The following is a 21177-nucleotide window of genomic DNA, read 5'->3' on the forward strand; positions in this document are numbered from 1 at the left end:
GACGTTAAAAGAGGATGCCTTGGCCATCGCCGAGGTAGCGGAGAAGGAGAAAGAGGCTAGGCAAGCCGAGCTTGAGCGCCTCAAGGAGGAAGTTGCAGCCTTAAAGGTTACGGAAAGAGAGTTCCTTGACAAACTCAAGGCTAGCGAGGCTGCTCGGAGTAAAGCTGAGGCCAAGGCAGCGGAAGCCGATCAGAGTTTGGCTCAGTAGCGAGGAGCAAACAACAAGCTAAACTTTGAACTTTCCTTGGCCTAAAAAGCAACAGTGAGCTAGGAGGCCAAATTCAAGCAGGCTTCGCTCGATCTTACGCAAAAAAATGGTAGGTCAGCAAAATGCCGAAGCTGAGGCTGAGCAACTCAGGCTTAGGATTAAGGAGTTGGACGAAGCCATCACTACCCGATCTTGGGAGACGTCGGTCTTCCACATGCAGAAGTTGTGGAAGGCTTATCCATCAATCAACTTTTCCTTCCTTCCGCGAGCTTATCAAAAGGAGGTCGAAAGGATGAAGGTCAAGGCCCAAGGGATGACCTATGTGTACTCAGATGACTCTGGGAATGTTGGGGAGGGCCAAGAAGAGGTCGGAGAAGGTGGCGAGGGGGTTGGTCCCAAGCTGGAGGTTGAAGACCCAGATCCTCTGACCACAGTCCTTCTGAGCGAGGTTCTTGGACATGAGGTTGAAGAAGAACGCCCTGCTCCCTCATCAGCCTAAAGACTCTAAGTCTTTTTTTGTTTGTTTTGTTGTTGTTGTTTTTCTTTTTGCTGCCTGAATGTAACTAAACTTCTAGTTAATGAAAGAATATTTTTTTAACGTTTCTTCTTCGAACAATGATTGTTTCATTTCTGCGGAGTCATTTAATTCGTCCTAATCGGACTTTCCGAATTTTGCTCCAACTTATACGTAGTTCGCTTCTTTAGGAGCTTTTTAGTTTTTTTTTTATTTGAAAAAATCTTTATGCGACGTTTGACATTGATTTCGGACTTGTCGTCCTTTTTGGGCTTTCATTGTCGGCTTAAGGCGGATTTTTTTCGACGTGCTTTTTCTTGGAATTTTCCAAGTTTAGTTTTGTCGACCTGGGACTTTTAATCCTAATTTATGCGAGAAAATTTGATGTGACGATAAACTTCATTTTAGACTTTATTGTCCCTTTTGAGTTCTTTGGTCGTCGGCTTAGAGTTGATTTTCTTCGATGTGTTTTTTTTTTCTTGATTTAAAACTCAAGTTTAACTTCGTCGATTTAGGACATTTTATCCTCAACGAGTTGGATTTTGGCGTGGCTTTTTCGAAGTAAGCTGCCTTTCTAGGACTCTTGACTCCGAGTTTTCTTTTGGAATTTCATCGCGTAGGTCGTGGTTTATTGATCGGTATTTAATCTGTCGACAGGCTAAAAAATATAAATTATGAACAAGGTAAGTACTGAATAATACCTCTCTTATTGATCAAGTGTTTCGGTCGTAAATAGCCTTATTACAAATGTAGTTAAAAGAAATAAACAAAACCCGAGCTGCTTATTGGTAATACCTTTGCAAGTGCTCGGCATTCCAGGCTCGCATTATTGCTTCGCCGTTGAGACGTTTCAGGTGAAAAGATCCTGGTGTGAGTTTTTCGGAGATCTTGAAGGGACTTTCCCACTTGAGTCCTAACGCCTCCAAGTTTGGGTGTTAGGTACCTTGGACGACCTTCTTGAGAACCAGGTCACCCACTTCAAAGTTCCTGTTTCTAACTTTGGTATTGAAATACCGTTTGACTTGTTGTTGATAAGAGGCGAGCCTTAACTAAGATTTAGCCCGATGTTCTTCGATCGGGTCTAACCTTAGGCGGAGCAGGTATTCGTTGGCTTCTTCCTTAAAGTTTTTTCTTCAGAACGAACTGATTTCCACTTCGACTAGGACCATTGCTTCAAATCTATAAGACAAAGAAAATGGAGTCTCACTCATTGAGCTCCTGGCAGTCGTTCTATAAGACCATAGTGCTTTTAGTAGCTCGTCGGCCCACCTCCCTTTAAGGTCATCGAGCTTTTTCTTCATGGTGTGCTTGATTAGTTTGTTCACAACTTCTACTTGTCTGTTGGCCTGAGGTCGGTAGACGGTTGTGAAACTCTTTTTGATGTCGAGCCGCTCGTAGAAAGTCCTAAAGTCTTCGCTGTCAAACCGTTTCCCATTGTCGGTTATTATTGTGTGGGGAATTCTAAACCAATAAATGATGCTCTTATAGACAAAATCTTTCAGCCTGTTTGACGTTATTGTCGCTAATGGCTCGACTTCCACCTACTTGGTAAAGTAGTCTACGACGACGACGACAACGAACTTGATGCCCCTTTTTCCCAAAGGCAAGGGGCCAATAAGGTCGATGCCCCAGATCACGAATGGCCAAGGGCTTGTCAGAGTGGTCAATTCTTGTGGGGGAGCTCGCGGAATGTCTGCAGATCTCTAGCATCTGTCACATCTATAGACGTAGTCTGCTGCATCATCATAAATCATCACTCAATAGTATCCTTGGCAAAGCACCTTGTAAGCTAGAGATCTACCCCCTGCGTGGTTTCCGCAAATGCTCTCATGTATATCCCTTAGGACATAATTTGCATCTTCGTGGTTAATACATTGCAGCAATGGTACATTGAAGCCTCACTTGTACAATTTATCGTTAACGAGCGTGTACCGGGCTACTTTTGTGCGAAGTGTTCTAGCTTCGGTTCTGTCCTCTAGTAGTGTGCCATCTTTTAGGTAGGCGAGGTTGCATCCATCTAGCTATACCTTTGACTTGTGGCTAACACCGGATCTTGTGAAGCAGAGATGCTTGATTTCGGGAGGAATTTAACTGGGATTGAATCGACCTTCTTAATGTTCATTGCAGAGGCCAGGCAAGCTAATGCATCTGCCTGCGAGTTTCTCTCCCTTGGGATCTTGTGGATGGTAAATGATCTAAACTGTCCAAGATCAGTCTCCACTTCCTAGAGGTAAGATGCCATCTTGTCTTCCTTTGCCTGGTATTCCCTGGTAACTTAATGGACGACGAGCTGTGAGTTACTATAGATCTTGATGGACTCTGCCCCCAGTTCTCTAGCCAGACGAAGACCTGCTAGCAATGCCTCATATTCTGCTTTGTTATTGGAGGCGTTGAACCCAAACCTTATTGCAACCCTGATTGGATCTCCCTCCGGACTTTCAAGCAAGAGGCCCACTCTTGCCCCCTTCTCATTCGAGAAGCCATCTATATACAGGGTCCATAGCCATAAGTCGTCACTCTTAAGTTGCCATTGCTCGATCTTTTCTGAGGTATCTTTCTCTAGTAGGCTTGGCTTGACATCTGGCTGATAAGAGAACTCAGATATAAAGTTTGCCACGGCTTGGCCTTTGATCGACGTCCTCGGGATGTACTTAATGTCATGCTAGCTCATCTCCATTGTCCACTAGATCAATCTACCCGATGCCTCGGGCTTCTACATTGTTTTCTTCAAAGTGAAGTTCGTCAGTACATGGATGGAGTGTGCCTGGAAATAGGGTCTCAACTTCCTATCGACAACAACAAGAGCGTAGGCGAGCTTTTCCATCTTTGGGTATCTTGTCTCTGCGTCGAGCAGTCTCTTGCTCACATAGTACACGGGCTATTGTATTCCTCCTTTTTCGCGTACCAATGCCGCACTAATAGCAGATTTGGATACCGATGGATACAGTAGTAGTGGCTCACCCTAGATGGGCTTTGACAACAAGGAGGTTGCCCGAGGTGTTCTTTCAGCTCCTGGAAGGCTCTCTCACACTCCTCTGTCCATTTGAAACATTTCTTCCCTTCAAGGTCTCAAAAAATGATAAACACCTGTCCGTGCCTTAGGAAACGAACCTGCTGAGCGCGGCCACACGTTTAGTCAGACTCTATACCTGTTTAATGCCAGTTGAGCTTTTCATGTCGAGCAAAATCTGAATCTTCTCCAGGTTAGCTTCTATGCCCCGTTGGTTTACGAAAAAGCCTAGGAATTTTCTAGAGCTGACTTCGAAAGCACATTTCAATGGAATGAGCTTCATTTAATACTTTCTGAGGATGTCGAACATTTCCCTTAGGTGCTCAATATGACTTTTGACGACCTTTGATTTGATAAGCATATCGTCGATGTATACTTCCATGGAATGGTTGATTTGATTGGTAAACATCTTGTTCACCAAGCGCTGGTAGGTTGCGTCAGCGTTCTTGAGGCCAAATGGCATAACCATGAAACAATAAAGTCCATGGTCAGTAATAAAAAAGTATGCTCTTTGTCGGGTCGGTACATCGGGATTTGGTTATATCTCGAGTATGTGTCCATAAAGCTAAGTAGTGCATTTCCTTGCCGCCGCATCTACAAGGTGGTCGATCTGTGGTAGCGAAAAGCTGTCTTTCAGACATGTTTTATTTAGATTCGTGAAGTCGACGCAAGTTTGCCACTTGCCATTCGGATTCTTGACTAGGACTGGGTTGGTGAGCCAATCTGGGTACCTGAGTTCCTTGGTAAAGTTGATTCCTAGGAGCTTGTCGACTTCATCTTTGAGCATTTGAGAACACCTGCATCCATGGCCCTTCTTTTCTGTCTTATGGGCCAAGCCTCTGGGTTGAGGTTTAACCTGTGGCATATCACCTCGAGTTTGATCCCGACCATATCAGCGTGTACTCACACGAATATGTCGAGGTTCTTCTTCAGGAACTCGACCAGATTATCAACCATCACTCTGCTCAAGCTGCTGCCGATCTTCAGTGGGTGAGTTGGATCCTCCTTGCTAACAGTTACTCCTATCAGCTCCTCGATTGGTCCCACATCTGACTCTTCTTTATGGCTGTGAGGATTTATAGAGTCTTCTAGCGGTTCAGGGTTTGGCTTGGACTCCTTGATGATCATGGTCTTTGGGTGTGGTCATCTTTGTGCGACGTTTATGACCCAATTATAACATTCCCGTGATTCTTTGGTGCAGCTCCTGACTATTGTGACTCCCTCGGGAGTCAGAAATCTCATTGCTTGGTAGCGCACTAATGTGATTGCACTCAAATCATCCAAGACTGGCCTTTCGAGGATGACGTTATACATGGTCAGGTAGTCTACCACTAGGAATTTGGCCATCACGGTTCTGACCTTTAATTTGGCCCCCAGAGTTACAAGGAAGTTGATAGTACCTTTGGGAACCAGACTATCCCTGGTGAATCCATGGAGCAGCGAAGGGCACGTTCGTAGATTCCTTTCTGTGAATCCCATTCCTCGGAAGGCTCCCAAGAAAATAATGTTCGCTGCGCTCTCGTTGTCAACCATAACTCTTAATACTCTTGTGTTACCAATCCTTGCTGCGATTACGATCGTGTCATGATTGTGACAAGGGGATGTTTCGAACTCGTCGACTGTGAACCCCACTACCTCGCTTTCCTGTTTAGGCCGCTTAGGCAACTTTTGTTTGTAACTCATTATTCGGGGGACCGAGTTCGCTCTGGCCTCTCGAGCGTATTTCTCGCGGGCTCGCCTCGAGCTTCCCACTATATCCAGTCCTCTTAGATTATATTCACAAAGAGATCGTTGGGGTTTGACAGAACCTGCTGACTCGGGGTCTGTGTCTGGCCTGGGACCGGGTTACTTTGCTCGCCAGGATTCTCTCGAGGTGGTTCTACCTTAACAAATTCTTTCAAATGACCTTTTCTTATCAGGTCTTCGATAGCGTCTTTCAGAGCCTAACAATCATTCGTAATATGCCCGACATCCCTTTGATATTGGCAATATTTTTGCCGATCTCTTCTCCCTAGAGCCCTCCTCATTCTTTCCGGAGTGGGCAACCTCTTCGCCTCTCGGGATACCTCAAAGATGTGGGTGATGTCTTGAGTAAGGAGGGTGTACCTTACGTACCGCGAGAAAGGCTACTTGTTTATGCGGTTATCTATTCTCTGTTTCTTTGGGAATTTGTACGATCCCTGTCACTTTGGTCTTGGCCCCTATGCTTATCCGAAGGGCGATCTTGTCTCAAACATGAGACCCCCCATGTAGAGCTTCCAGCTAATATTGCTAACGAGCTTTCTACTCATTGGTATTTTGCGGCCATCTGGTAGAATTTGGCTAGACTCACATGGTCTTCGCTCTGAAGCTCTTTCTACAACTCTGTGTTAGGCCTGATCCCTGCGATCAGAAGAGTCCGAATGGATTCTTTGGGGGCATCATCGACCTTTGCCTGCTCGTTTCGAAACCTCATCAAATACGAGGTTAACGATTCGTCGTGCTCTTGGCGAATGTTTCTCAAGTAGTTGAGCGGCATTGCGAATTGTCTCCTCGCCTAAAAATGCTGCAGATATAGCGCGGAGAATTGTTGCCAGGAGTTGATAGAGTTCGCCTTGAGCAGCTTGTACCACCTCTTGGCATCTCCGACTAATGTGACTGTGAAGCATCGACATTTCGCTAAGTCACTGACCTGATGCAGCTCCATTAGATCATTAAAGTTGTCGAGGTTATCTCTAGGGTTCCCCCTCCCGTCGAACTTGCTTTCTAGTGCCCTAAATCTTTGTGGGAGTGGGGCCTGGCGAACTTCCTCCGTAAAGGGGAAACTTACTATTTCTTCTGCCAGTCTATTCTAGCAAGCTTTTAGATCGTCGAGCATCTTTTGCATGTGATCCAAGTCTTCATTTTGGTTCCCCTAGTGGACTTTGTTAAGTTGTACCTCGAGCAAGTGGGTTCACAAGTTTGTTGCTTGCAAAGCTCCTGTGATGCGTGCGATGATACGCAAGGTTGAGTCATGATGGCTAGGTTGGTAAGTGCTATCATGCTAGTCAGTGCGTTGCTCGCAACGTCGGTCATAACCAGAATATTGGTCATTGGTAGAATGACGCACATGACTCACTTCGTGAGCCTGCGAAGATCGATCTTGCCTTGGGTGTGGGTTAAAACCGGCACACTGACGGTGGGGATACCGTCGAGCTTCTCGGCTGTGTCCGTCACCTTCACTTTCTCTCAACGGCTATTTCCCTGGTCGCCTCTCGGGGTTTGTTTGCCCGCGAGACTCTCACTTATGCGTGAGCAGTTGCTTGTGGGGTTGGCAGTGTTGATCGCCCCTTGGCAGCAACGAAACAGATTGTTGGCTTGCAGAATTCATACCTGTTGGGGTAACGTTTATGAAGCGCAGTTGGTCAGGGTTTTGGGCGACTGGTTGTTGGTTCCTCATCTTAGCCACGTTCTATTGCATTGCCTGTGCAACCATTGTTCTGATCATCTATATTGGCTGACCGTTCTTGAGATTTGATGTCATTGCCCCCTGATTGTTTGCAGCATGCTAAGCCGGCGACACTGGTGGTTGACATCCAACGTTCTCCTGTTGAAACTCCTGGTGGGCAGCTTCCATGTTCTCGTGATTTTCGATGGTAGTTTTTGATCTGGTGAACACCATTTTGGTCATAGGATAGGTAAATCGCGGTAAACGTTTGTTGGGATATTTGGAATAGTGGCGGAGGTTCAAGCCCTCCTTTTAGTGCCAAAATGTTGATATGGAAATCTACACCAACCAGGGAGATTTGATTGACCTTGTCGGGATCGAAACCGATGTGTGCGTGATTACGGGTAATTAGCAATGGGTGAATGGGAATGCTAGAAAATAAGTGACAAAGAGGACTTTTAAAGTGGTTTGGCGAAGTTAAACTGCCTATGTCCATTTTGTTTTGCTTATATGGTGTGAGAGCTTACAATGTAGTTTTAATCTAGAATTCGTATCGCCCTCCTCATCGTTTTAGGGGGTATATATACAAGACTTACATAAAGGAAAGAGCGAAAATAAAGGGATTACAATTGATTTGAATTGTAACTCTGATATTCTCGCGATTGGGCGCTATGATTGCGTAAAGATTGTTGTTAATCTGATCGTTCCTATAATATATGGGATTTGAAGTTATTTGGGAATCGATTGAATGATCATTCGGGTTGTTCGCGACTAGCTTGTGCTGGGTCGAGCTACGACTCAACGAGCTTATGCTGGGTCGATCAATCAATCATGGTCACCGAGGTCATTTTGGGTCGAGCTATATCCTCGCGTTGCCTGAGTTGGCAGAAAAACCACACACAACAGTAATTCTCTTCTACCGCTAAAAGTTTCAAGTTTGTTCCAAGGCTTATAGCATTTGAAAGACACCTATCATCAACTGATTTCGTGGATAAGGAGTTCAAGACATTTTACTTCATACAAACACTTGATCACTTTACCTTCAGCCTTGAGAAGCACATCTACTTTTAAACAAAGATATAGATTAATTTCAAGTTCTGAGACGGAGCAAAAGCTAATGCACCAATCTTTGCATATATGGGCTCTGAACAAACCTTGGAGAAAGAAATAGACTTTGTCAAATTTGTAAAGGATCTAGCCAGTTTTAAGCCCTTCTGGTATTTATAGAGGGATGACACCATTTATTACTGTTACATTAAAATTGAATGTTTATTAGTTCCCTTAGTTTTGGATATGCCAGAAGTTTTGTTTAAGTCTTTTTAATTTGTCATCAGCATCGGTACTACGGAATCAATGCCTTATGTAGAAGAATCTCTGAAGAATTCAAGCACTATGAGATATTTCAGTTGTGCTTAAGCTTTAGAAGACTATACAATAATACTCTCAACTATAAAGAGAAAATATCAAGCTTAACATTGTCCACTGATTGTTTTAGGGGGATCATATGGAGGGAGTAAGTGTTAGAGGACAAGTTGGTTGGAATAAATGCGTGACAGCTTAGTCAGCTCAAGTTTGTTAAAAGGCAGAGTTGGCATAATTAGTTGGAAGTTTGTTAGAGTTAGTTAGATTAGTAAGTTAGCTATTCTTTGAATAACAGAAAGGAATGCTTGTATATATATATATGTTGTACAGACTCACGAGATATATGAATGAGAAATTCTCTTCTTCTTCTTTTCAATTGTTAGATTTCATTTCCTCTTAAATCTCAACATGTTATCAGAGCCTAGATAAGGGGCCAGAATACTTGATTCTTCGAATCATCTCAATTCAATCTGATTTCTTCTCAATAAATCAGGAATCAGTCTTGATTCAATTCAAGTTTCTGGAGGTTGCTATTTTCTTTCTGATTCATTAACCTAATCGAGTTCCAATCTTGGATTCTTGATAATTTCGCTTAACATCAAACTCATGGCAACTGGAGAAAATAGCTCAACTAGAAGTCAGAATGCGCATTCATCAGAAGGACAAGATACTCAAAATGTGGATGCCTTCAATCATCCCCTGTTCCTGCATCCATCTGATACACCAGGTTTAATCCTTGTATCTTTTCAATTAATTGGTGTGGATAATTACTCTCTTTGGAGTAGGTCAATGAGAATAGCCTTATTAGCAAAAAAACAAGCTAGGATTTATAGATGGATCATGCACCAAAACTTCAGTTCCAGCAAGCATGCATCAGTAGTGGGATAGGTGTAATGCCATTGTGTTGTCTTGGATCATGAATTCAGTAACTAAAGAGCTGTTAAGTGGTATTGTGTATGCATCTAATGCTCATTTGACCTGGAAGGATTTACAAGAACGTTTTGATAAAGTCAATGGTTCGAGAATTTTTCAATTGCACAGAGATATTGTTACTCTTACACAAGGAGGTTTATCAATATCAGCATATTTCACTCAGTTGAAATTGCTATGGGATGAGTGCTCCTCCATCATCCAATTGCCTTCATGTGACTGTGCCATGTCCAAATTATATGTAGATCACATGCAAAATCAGATACTACTTCAGTTTCTGATGGGATTGAATGAGACATACATTCAAGCCCGAGGAAAAATTCTGATGATGACACCTTTACCCTCAATTAATCAGGCCTACTCTATGTTAATCACTGAAGAAAGTTAGAGGAATATCACCACACATCCACCAGCTGATACACCTTTAGAGTCTACTGTATTGTTCTCTTCTTCACATCAACTAACTACGTCCAAAAAAAACTAGAATTTGGTGTGTAAGCATTGTAGTGTCAAAGGCCACAAGAAGGAGAATTGCTATCGGTTGATTGGATATCCTCCTGACTTTAAGTTCACTAAGAAGAAAGAACTACATCAACCATCATCCACTGCTCACAATGTCACTTCTAATGATCAGACAGATACACTAATGCAATTTCCTCAGCACCAGATTCATCTAAGTCAAAGTCATCAGCCTTTACAAAGGAGCAATATGCTGAGATCTTAAAGCTGCTGCACAAGGACACATCTCTTTCTCCTCTGACTGATATTAATGCTAACATGGCAGGTATACAATGCTACCTTTCTTCTCTTAGCAATAAGCAATCTTGGATCTTGGATAATGGTGCTAGCCATCACATGTCACACTGTGTTGAACAATTAGTTGACTTGATTTCTCCTGTCATATCTCCATCAGTAAGACTCCCAAATGGCCATGTATCAGAAGTCTCTCACATAGGCTCTTGCTTCATCAGTCCCACTCAAAAACTCACCAATGTTCTTTATGTCCCTGACTTCAAGTTTAACTTGATCTCCATTGCCAAGCTTACTAAGGACTTATCTTGTTATGTGTCTTTTTTTCCTCATTTTTGTGTAATTCAGGACCTCTCAAATGGGCAAGTGAAGGGGATTGGTAGAAAAACTGAAGGCCTCTACTTTCTACTGCCACAATCATCATCAGACTTAGCTCATTCAAGATCATCTTCACCTGATGCTGTTTCTCATGCTGTTGTTCCAAGTTTTCCAATTTCAAATAATACCAAGCAATGTATGCTTAGTTCTTCTGAGTTGTGGCACAAATGATTGGGGCATCTACCTCTTTCTAAACTCAAATATTATTCTACAATCAAACATGCTTTTGTTAAGGATGACCATGGTTTTGATTGTCATATATGTCCTCTTGCCAAGCAAACTCGAATGCTATTCATAACAAGCCATAGCAGAGCTTCTGCACCTTCTATTTTAATTCACATGGATGTATGGGGACCATATTCTCAACCTACACATAATGGTCACAAATTATTCTTAACTTTAGTTGATGACTTCACCAGAATCACTTGGATTTTCCTAATGCGACATAAGCATGAAACAATCCTACATCTTAGGAAATTTATTGCTCTTGTACGTAATCAATTTTCTGCCTCTATCAAGATTGTTAGATCAGACAATGGGAGTGAATTCTTTAATTCACAATGTGCTGATTTATTTACTTCTTTGGGGATTGTTCACCAAAGTTCTTGTGTAGCAACACCTCAACAGAATGGTGTAGTAGAGAGGAAGCATAGACATCTACTTGAAGTTGCCAGAGCATTAAATATTCAAGCAAACATTCCTATATCTTACTGGAGTGAGTGCATACTTACTGCTTGCTACATCATCAATAGACTGCCCACTTCCGTTCTTTCTAACAAGAGTTCATACGAAATGCTTTACCCTAGACCTCCTTCTGTTGAGCATTTCAAGGTGTTTGGATGCTTATGCTATGCTGCCAACTTCACTTCTAAAGATAAGCTGGGTGCTAGAAGTATTCCTTCCATTTTCTTGGGGTATTCATTAACTCAAAAAGGCTACAAGCTCCTATCTCTTGCCACTCGCAAATTGTTTGCTAGTAGAGATGTGCAATTCATGGAGCATATTTTTCCTTTTCAGTCTGCCATTCCATCTCCAACATTATTTCCCTCCTCAGAACCCACATCTACTTTGGATTTTGATTTCGATTTCCTACCTCAGAATCATATACTGCCCCATGAGTCTCCTATCACTCACACTCCCACATAGCATCAGTTGTCTGACTCTTCCTTTTTTTCCATTCCACCAGCTCATGATGCTCCTGACATTCATGTTTCCTCTCATAATTCCCCTGATATTCCTATCCCTGAAGTCATCTTCCCAGCTCCTAGAAGATCCTCTCGAAGCACCAGGCCTCCATTATGGCTTACAGACTATGTCTCCCCTCATGCTCATTTTGCTATTCAAAATTATATTTCCTATGATCATCTTGCTAGTTCTTACCACTGCTTCCTCACTTCCATTTCTAAATATATTGAACCTTCTTCTTATGAAGAACCCTCACTGGATTGAAGCCATGAAAGCTGAAATCAGTGCCTTGGAAGCTAATCACACTTGGGAGTTAGTCTCTCTTCCTCCTGGCAAGGCAGCCATAGGCTGCAAATGGGTCTTTAAGGTGAAATACAGATCTGATGGCACTCTTGAGCGCTTCAAAGCTAGACTTGTAGCCAAGGGCTACAACTAGCAAGAAGGAATTGATTTCACAGAAACCTTTTCCCCAGTTGCAAAGATGGTGACAGTGCGTACTGTCTTAGCTCTAGCTTCTGTTTATCAATGGCCATTGTATCAAATGGATGTCTTTAATGCATTTCTTCAAGGAGATCTGCATGAAGAAGTGTATATGGAGCTGCCCAAGGGGTTTCACAATCAGGGGGAGCATAAGGCATGCAGATTGCTCAAAAGCCTTTATGGCTTGAAACAAGCCAGCAGGCAATGGAACCTAAAGCTGACTGAAGCTTTGATTAAAAATGGTTACATTCAGAGCAAGCATGATTACTCTATGTTCACAAGAAAACATGACAGCAAAATTGTTATTCTACTGGTTTATGTAGATGATATCTTAATAACAGGAAACTGTGAAGAAATAATCAAACATTTGAAAGAAATCTTGCAGAGAAGCTTCAAGATAAAAGACTTGGGAGAATTAAGATACTTTCTCGGAATTGAAGTGGCTAGATCCAAAGAAGGCATAGTGTTGAACCAGAGAAAATATGGCTTGGAATTGATCTCTGAAGCTGGAATGGGAGATGCCAAACCAATCAAGACTCCTTTTGAGCAAAATCAGAAAATTACTTCATTTGAATATGATCAAAAATATCCACCAAAAAAGGAAGATAAGTTGTTGGAAGATCCTTCTACATTTAAGAGACTAATAGGCAGACTGCTCTATTTAACTATGACAAGACCAGATATTAGTTTTTCAATACAAACTCTCAGTCAACATATGCATAATCCAAAGCAATCACACTTGGAGCCTGCACTGAGAATTGTTAAATATATTAAAGAGAGTCTGATTGGGCTGCATGTCTAGTAAGTAGAAAATCTGTTAGTGGATATTGTGTGAAGTTAGGTTAATCTCTCATATCATGGAAAACAAAGAAACAAAGCACCGTGTCCAGGTCATCAGCAGAGGCAGAGTATCGAAGCATGGCAAGCACAACTGCAGAGATAGTTTGGCTATTAGGACTGCTGAAAGAATTAAATCTGGAGAACATGAGGCCTGTAAAACTCCTTTGTGACAATAGAGCTGCTCTACAAATTGCAGCCAATCCAATGTTTCATGAGAGAACGAAACACATTGAGATTGACTGCTACTTTGTAAGAGAAAGAATCCAAGACAAAACTTTAAGCACAAAACATGTTTGCAGTGGAGAACAAGTGGCAGATATCTTGACCAAAGGATTGGGGAGACAGCAGCATGAGAAATTAGTTGCTAAACTTGGAATGAAAGATATCTACAAGATGCCAACTTGAGGGGGAGTGTTGGAGGACAAGTTGGCTGGAATAAATGCGTGACAGCTTAGTCAGCTCAAGTTTGTTAAAAGGCAGAGCTGGCATAATTAGTTGGATGTTTGTTAGAGTTAGTTAGATGAGTAGTAGTTAGAAGTTAGTTATTCTTTGAATAACAGAAAGGAATGCTTGTATATATATATATGCGTTGTACAGACTCACGAGATATATGAATGAGAAATTCTCTTCTTCTTCTTTCAATTGTTAGATTTCATATAATATTATATGCGTTGTACACATTCAAGAGATATGAATGAGAAATTCTCTTCTTTCTTTCAATTATTAGATTTCATTTCCTCTTAAATCTCAACAGTAAGTTATTAAAATCCTTGCATTTTTGAGAAGATGGATTCAATAACTAGTTTAACCATTTTTTTTTTTTTTTTTTTAATTTACCATTGTTGGCCTCATATTTTCGGCTTAAATACGCATATTGTGCTTGGAGCTTTGGCCTCTCTGCTCCTGTCCTGGATTTTGATAACGTTACTACACGGACTAATATTATGGTGTTGTCTCTGACGCTTATAGAGTGATATATTCATATAAAAACTAATTCTTTTTTCGTTTATCAACTCCTCTTCTTCAAATATGATATTGACAAGAAGATATTATGGGGTTTCGTAGGAAAATAGTCAAACATGCACCAAAGGATAAAAGATTCCTGGTCTGAAATTGATAGAATCGGTTCTATGCCCGATGGCCTTTCAAAGCTAAACAAGAAATTTAAAACTTGCAGGTCATAGCGTAAACTGGACTGGATAATATTTTTCTTGATTATAAGTTGATTGGTACTAATGTCTTGTATTTTTCGAATAGCCCTTTTGATAGTACTGATGTATTGAAGGAGGCCTTGAAGGATTTTACAGTACGGCAGCTCCGACAAAACCCAGTAACAGTATGCACCAACCGATGACGATGGCAAGGACGGTAGGGGCTGGGAATGGCAGTTATTTCTAATTACTAAATACATATTAAAATTGGCATTGTTTCTTCTCCTCCTATAAGCATCTAATAGTTGATATGATCTTAATTAAAGATTTATATGAACATGTGTTCCTGCATTTCTTTGAACGAGGACGAGAATGTAGGGAATGTGGAACCTCTTACCAAAATTCTTCTATAAACAGCTGTAAAAAACTATAAGGTCACGTACAATATACTCTTCATTCTCCCGTCAAATATTAAACCTCTTGGTTTTGTACTATGTTATTGTTATATACTATGCTCCGGCGTAGCCCAATGTAACCATTATAAATTATAAATTTAAAGCTGTTGCCATTTCAAAGAAACAAAAGGTCGGCTACATACCATGGGAATCATCCTTTCTTAGAATTTGCACTTACGCATTATTAACTAATTATAGTATAACTTCTATAAATTAATAATATGTATCATGTAATAATTTCTTACGGTGCCGACTTGGGTTGGTATGTTAAATTATAAAATAGTACTTTTCTAGAAAATTTACATGATTATGTAGTCCCCTTCATATCATAAATAAATAATTTTTTAATTGATTATGATATTTTATTAAAATATGACTTTATGTTATTTGTTTTTCTTAAATTTTCTCATTACGTCTAAAAGTTATGGAGTTGAATTCTTGAATTGCAAAAAAAAATTATAAAATTTTGTTGATGCTTTAAGTGCTTTCCTTACGCATAACAGGCTCAAAGCTATTGTATCATCCATCTTTGTTGAATACATTTAATACAAGTAAACATATCAAGTACAGTGAATACATTTAATTCAATTAAAATTATAAATGATATTTTTTTGTTGAATAAATATATCTAATTAAATAAATGCAATTATATACAAGAATATTATTTAATTAAGCACATAAGTATAAGAATTTTATAGACCATGAATATATTTAATTAAATACATAAGTACATGAATTTAAATTAATGTTTTAACGTATATTTAGTGGATTAATTTATATCAATTGATAGATTGGTACAATATAATGAATTTTTAGTTAATTAAATATATGTTCATAATGGTAAATATATCTATAAATCAATAAATTATTGATTATCTATTAATTAATAGAATTTATATGGTTATAATGATAAAGAGTATATAGTTACCTCGTAAAGACCAAATTTCTTTTCCAGAAATTCTAGATTGATGACGAAGTAAACAAGAACATATATATAACAACGGCGAGAAGCCCCTGAAACTAACATCTATATGATCTCCGAACTTCAGGACCTGAAGTCCACAGCTCAAAATGGCTTGCAAATTTTATTTCAACTGTTGCCAATGTTACTGTGTTCACAACATTACATGTACATGTAACTGCAACATATCCTAGGTCGATTAGATCTCATCAAATGGGGAGATCTTCCGACAAAATCACACAGAAATAGTCGCATATAACTACACGCAAACGCTAGATCATTTCAATATAAACCAGAGCGTTATGCCACCTTCAACCAGAACTACTTCATCAAATTCGAGTACTGGGGCGGGGCAAATACTAGCTCCCCCATCTTGTCTATACAGGTGAGGAGGCTCCAGTCCATCAGACTCCTTTTGGCTGGATTCATTAATGATCTTGCGTCGCATTTTAAAGGTCTGGTGTGTATATGGAGGTAAGGATGTGACAAATATACAGTTAAACTTCTTTCCTTTTTTTTTTTTTTTTTTCCGCTCGCTGGATGCTACAAGCTTTCTGTTTGTTTGAAGGATCTGAGTGTCATATTATAGACCATTGTATCGTGAATTAATTTGAAAAAGAACACATAAGCCTACATTAGTTTTTGCAGTGGGTGACAAGATGGCAAAACTCTTGCTGGAAAATTGACGATAATGACTGTTACAAAACTATACAGCATAGATATTACGGTGGCTCAATGCCATTTGGATCCACAGATGAAGCGTACCGAAATTCCAGTACTCTTGGATTCTTCAGCTCAACTCAAGCTTTGGCAGATTATGCGCAGTTGATCATCGATGTTAAAAAGAATCTGTCAGCAGAAAATTGTCCTGTTATTGCTGTTGGGGGATCTTATGGAGGAAGTAAGTTAACTACTAAATCTACCAAAACAATGTCGCATACTGGCATTCTAACAATCACTATGTTATATGTTAATGGTCTCTGTTTCATTTTTTTTATTCTTAAAATTCAGTGCTTGCATCTTGGTTACGCCTGAATATCCACATGTTGTTATCGGAGCTTTGGCGTCATCAGCACCAATACTTTACTTTGCGAAATAACACCTCAAGATGCATACGCTGTTGTTATCTCCAAGGATTTCGAGTAAGAATTAACACCACACAACATTGTCCTTATATAGGCGAGTCTAGCTAGTTAACTATATATATAGCCTCTCTATAAAATTAATTTTATGTATTGTAGGATCTGAAAACAAAAATATTGAACTGTTAACTTTAAAAGAACCAAACAGTGAAAACGCCTATGAAACTGATTTGTAAAAATAGAAAAAAATGATTTTTTTGTGCTTGCTAATTATCCAGGCTTTGAAGTTTAATTTAAAAAAGATATGAGATCCCTATGAGTCCTTTGGCTTTAGAATTCCGTGTCTCAAATGACGTACCTAACACTCTGCTTTTTCGATCAGTGTTTTGGCTTTTTTCATTTATAGAACAGAAAATAGCTTCTTTTTTTTTTTGGGTGAAAATGGAGTATTTTATTTACACTTGTTGGAGATGCAGGAAACTAGCGAGAATTGTTTACAACACTATAAAACAATCCTGGTCTGAAATTGATAGAGTTGCCGCCCAAGCAAATGGTATTCAGAACCTAAGCAATATTTTCAATACTTGCAGGTAAATCAATTAGAGTCCAAATCAGTTACAACAAAAAAACATATATAGCAATTGATGAAAAAAATGATTGATGTGTTGTGATTCTTGGATTCTATGCATTTTACAGGCCCTTAAATTCATCAAGAACTCAAGGACTATTTACGAGCAGTGTATACGTTCTCGGCTCAGTATGATAATCCACAGATAATCTAGGAGGTAAGGTGTGCAGTGGCATCGATGGAGCACCGCAAGAAACTTATATTCTCTCAAAATTGCTGGTGTCAATGCTAGTCGTTTTGGCGGAGGACAATGCACTGATATATTTGACCTTAACCAGATAATAAGAGGGGTGGGACTTGGCAGGGATTCAGAATGATTAGTTATTTTGGCTTTCTACATATCTTATTAAAAAAAATGCTACAGGAAATTTTGGAGTTTAAGTTTTCTGACACAATTGATTGGATTTGGATCAACACATTCGAGTCTTATTTTTTCTGTTGACCTCATTTTAATATTCTGGTTATATGGCTTTCTCTATATTATCTCTCAAATGCATATATGCAGGGGTGTGGAAATATCTGTGGAAGAGATATCATGCTGGGCTGTTTTTTTTTTTTTTTTTTCAAACTCAAAATCCGCAATTACATCAATCAACAGTAATGATCTACATCAAGGGACGTCAATCAAATTTGTTTTTTTTTATTTCTTTATGGTCTTCTCTTTGTACTCTTTTATAGCATTCTGCTGACATTACTTCCAGCAGCTCGCATAATTTTTTTCTAATGATCTTTAATTTCTTTGGCGCAATGGTTGTACGCGTTTCAGAGGTGCACTGAGATGGTAATGCCGATTGGAAACGGAAAGAATGATACGATGTTCAGGCATCGCTTTTGACATGGATGACTACACTAAAACCTGTCAAGACCTTTGGTGTAACCCAAGACTTCATTGGATTATACAGAATTTGGTGGCCATGTAAACATTTTCAATTCTTTTTCATTTTCAGACTCATTTTAAAATCAATAAGTAACCATAAAAAAGAAACTCATATATCAAGTATATGATGGTTCAATATACAATGTGCAGGATATAAAATCGGTACTTGGAAATTTTGCAAGCAACATCTATTTTCCAATGGACTGCGAGACCCATATAGTGTGCAGGGTAAAGGACAAAAAGTCTCGCCTCCTGCTCAACTCATAATATGTTCATTATTTCATCAAACTGCTATTATCTTTATATTACCCTCAGGGTCTTGGAGGACATATCTGACTGTTGATGCTGTATAACAAAATGAAGGATTATTATTTATATTCGAATTTGAAGGTTTACAATTTCTTTTTTATTTAATATTTTGACTTGGAACTCTTCTGGTATCAGGAGCACACTTCTTGGATTTACTTACTGCTACTTCAAGTGATCCTGACGGTTAATTGCGCAGAGAGAGAAAGAGATCAAAATCATTGAACTTTGGATTGTGAATACAATGCTAAACTTATCAGAAAGACTAGCAACTAGATTGATTTATAAGTACCCATGTATATGTTATGAGATGAATCAAGTGCTTTGTAATTGATTTACATATATGCTAAATTTCTAACTGTGTTACCATAAATATTTGGATGTAGGGAACGAGAAGAATGTTTAGGTAATGGTTATTAGTATCCTACAATATCTGATATATATCATACGATACAATTTGATACAGATCATAACAATATGCACAGAAAGTGTATCAAAATATTTGATATGTTAATATGTATCATTAAAAATATCGATACAAATCGATATGACTTTATTAACTTGAGTCAAAGGCTCACAAAAAAATTTCAGGTCGGAATCGAGTCAACCAACCGGTTCACTAAAACTTGCCCAAATTTATCCATTTGCATGGAGAAAGTGAAGAGGAAAAATGTGTTGTCCATTTTACATGAATAATAATACAAATGGAGATAATTATTGAAATTAATCCTGGAAATGATATGAAAAGTTGAGAGAAAATGATATAGATTCTTAATTTGTTTATTAATTTGATTATGTAATATCATAATTTAAAGCTAATAATACCACAAAATCCTTTAATTAATCTTGAGGATGATATTAATTTTTAGAAATTTGATTATTTTATTAATTTTTTTTAAAAAAAAGCATATCTTAAGATATGATACAATATGCGATACACGATTCGAAAAATTAGGTTTTCGATATAGATACGATACGCGATTTGACGACTATGGTTAGATTATAGTAAACTACCTTGAAGATCAGCCAAATGCTCTACCCTATCTCTTTTATCAGTAACTATAATCAAATTAAATGAGGGTAAAAATGTGATTTTATGCGTCTTTCTTTTTCTTCAAACGGTTTTTAAAGAAACGTTTTAATGTTTAAATAAAAATTTATGTATTGAAAAGTAATCAAGATTTTATCAAGCAAAACAATCTTAATTCATTTAGCCTAATGTTACATGTCAATATATATCCTCTATTGCTTATCCTAAAACATTATACAACAGTAACACTGTTCCTGGCTATTATTAATTAGCCTAATGTTAAAATATAATTTTACTATTCTAGGAAACTTCACTTGACAAATTAAGAAGTTACAATTACCTTATCCAGTGACCTCAAACTTACACTCCAAAAAATCACTATTGAGTGACTAATGGTAAAAGAATAAAAGTAGATCTAACATGATCTCCTAAATTTGAGTCTTTTAATGGTAAAAGAGCAAGAGAAAAATCTAACATGGTCTCTTAAGTTCGAGTCCCCACGATGCTAATAGGGATGACCACTAGAGTTTTTACTCGTCCGGTTGTTTCGGGGTTTTAGAGATTAGTTGAGATTAGCGCAAACTGGTTTGAACACCCTCAATCATTAAAAAAAAAAAAAAAAAAAAAACAAAAAAAACCTACTTACGCCCCAAAACATTATACACAAGGTCAATTCATTAATTATTGCGAGTACATCAAAGATGAATCCGATAATTAATATCAAAATTTCAGGTTATGTGATGTCTCTTCATCAATTTTTTTTAATGGTCATATAGATAGCTTCCTACATTAACGAAGTAGAAATTTTAGAGGTGTGGAATCTCATCCAAGAAATTCTTCTACAAATAGCTTCCAAAACTGAATTTAACGTATCCTCTTTGACTCCTTCTAATAAACCTTGTGCTTACTTGCGGAGCCAGCATTAGCCAGCGTTGGCAACAGTAACACACACACAACACAACATATAGCCAAATGACACAATAAGCATAGCATAGAATATATATATATATATATATATGCTATGCTATGCTAATTGTGTCATTTGGCCTGGGCCAACCGTAACAGTTAAAAAGTCATTAATGCTAGCTGTTAGCCATCTAGAAGACAAATAATTCTAAAATATTAGAGGCTTTTTAGCTCTAGCCTTTGCCCTTCGATGATCAAGAGAGATTTCCCTAAATAAATGAATACACGGTGAAATTGCAATAATAGAGACAAAGAGCAAGGCCTGCTATGTATATAGTAATTAATCTCTTTAGAATTTGTACTCTTGTGTAAACAACTATATGTAAATTTTATTATTTTTTAGATATAGTTTATATTATCAGCTTCTTCCTTGTAAAAACCGTCAAAAGTGTTTTCCAGGATGTTAGTTACCAAGAGGCTAAATAAGGATATGTTACAAACGGCTAGAAGCTCTTATATATATGATCTCCAAATTTAGGAGAGTAGGAAGAACCTGAAGTCCACAGCTCTAAATGGCATTGAAATTCTTATTTCAACTTCTGCCATGTGTACTTATCGTGTTCTCAACATTACAAGTAAATGTAACTGCAACATATCCGAGGCCATTAAGATCTCTTATATGAGGAGATCTTTGACAACTGATGAGAACTCTTACTCA

At 38.7% G+C, this 21177-nt stretch overlaps 1 pseudogene; it reads left to right on the top strand.

The window, feature by feature from the left end:
• The first annotated feature begins 314 nt into the window (after nt 1-314).
• Nucleotides 315-17494, top strand: LOC116120731 (annotated as a pseudogene).
• The last annotated feature ends 3683 nt before the right edge of the window (nt 17495-21177 follow it).

The sequence above is a fragment of the Pistacia vera genome, unplaced genomic scaffold (assembly GCF_008641045.1).
Source record: "Pistacia vera cultivar Batoury unplaced genomic scaffold, PisVer_v2 Contig942, whole genome shotgun sequence".
NCBI classification, from domain to species: Eukaryota; Viridiplantae; Streptophyta; class Magnoliopsida; order Sapindales; family Anacardiaceae; genus Pistacia; species Pistacia vera.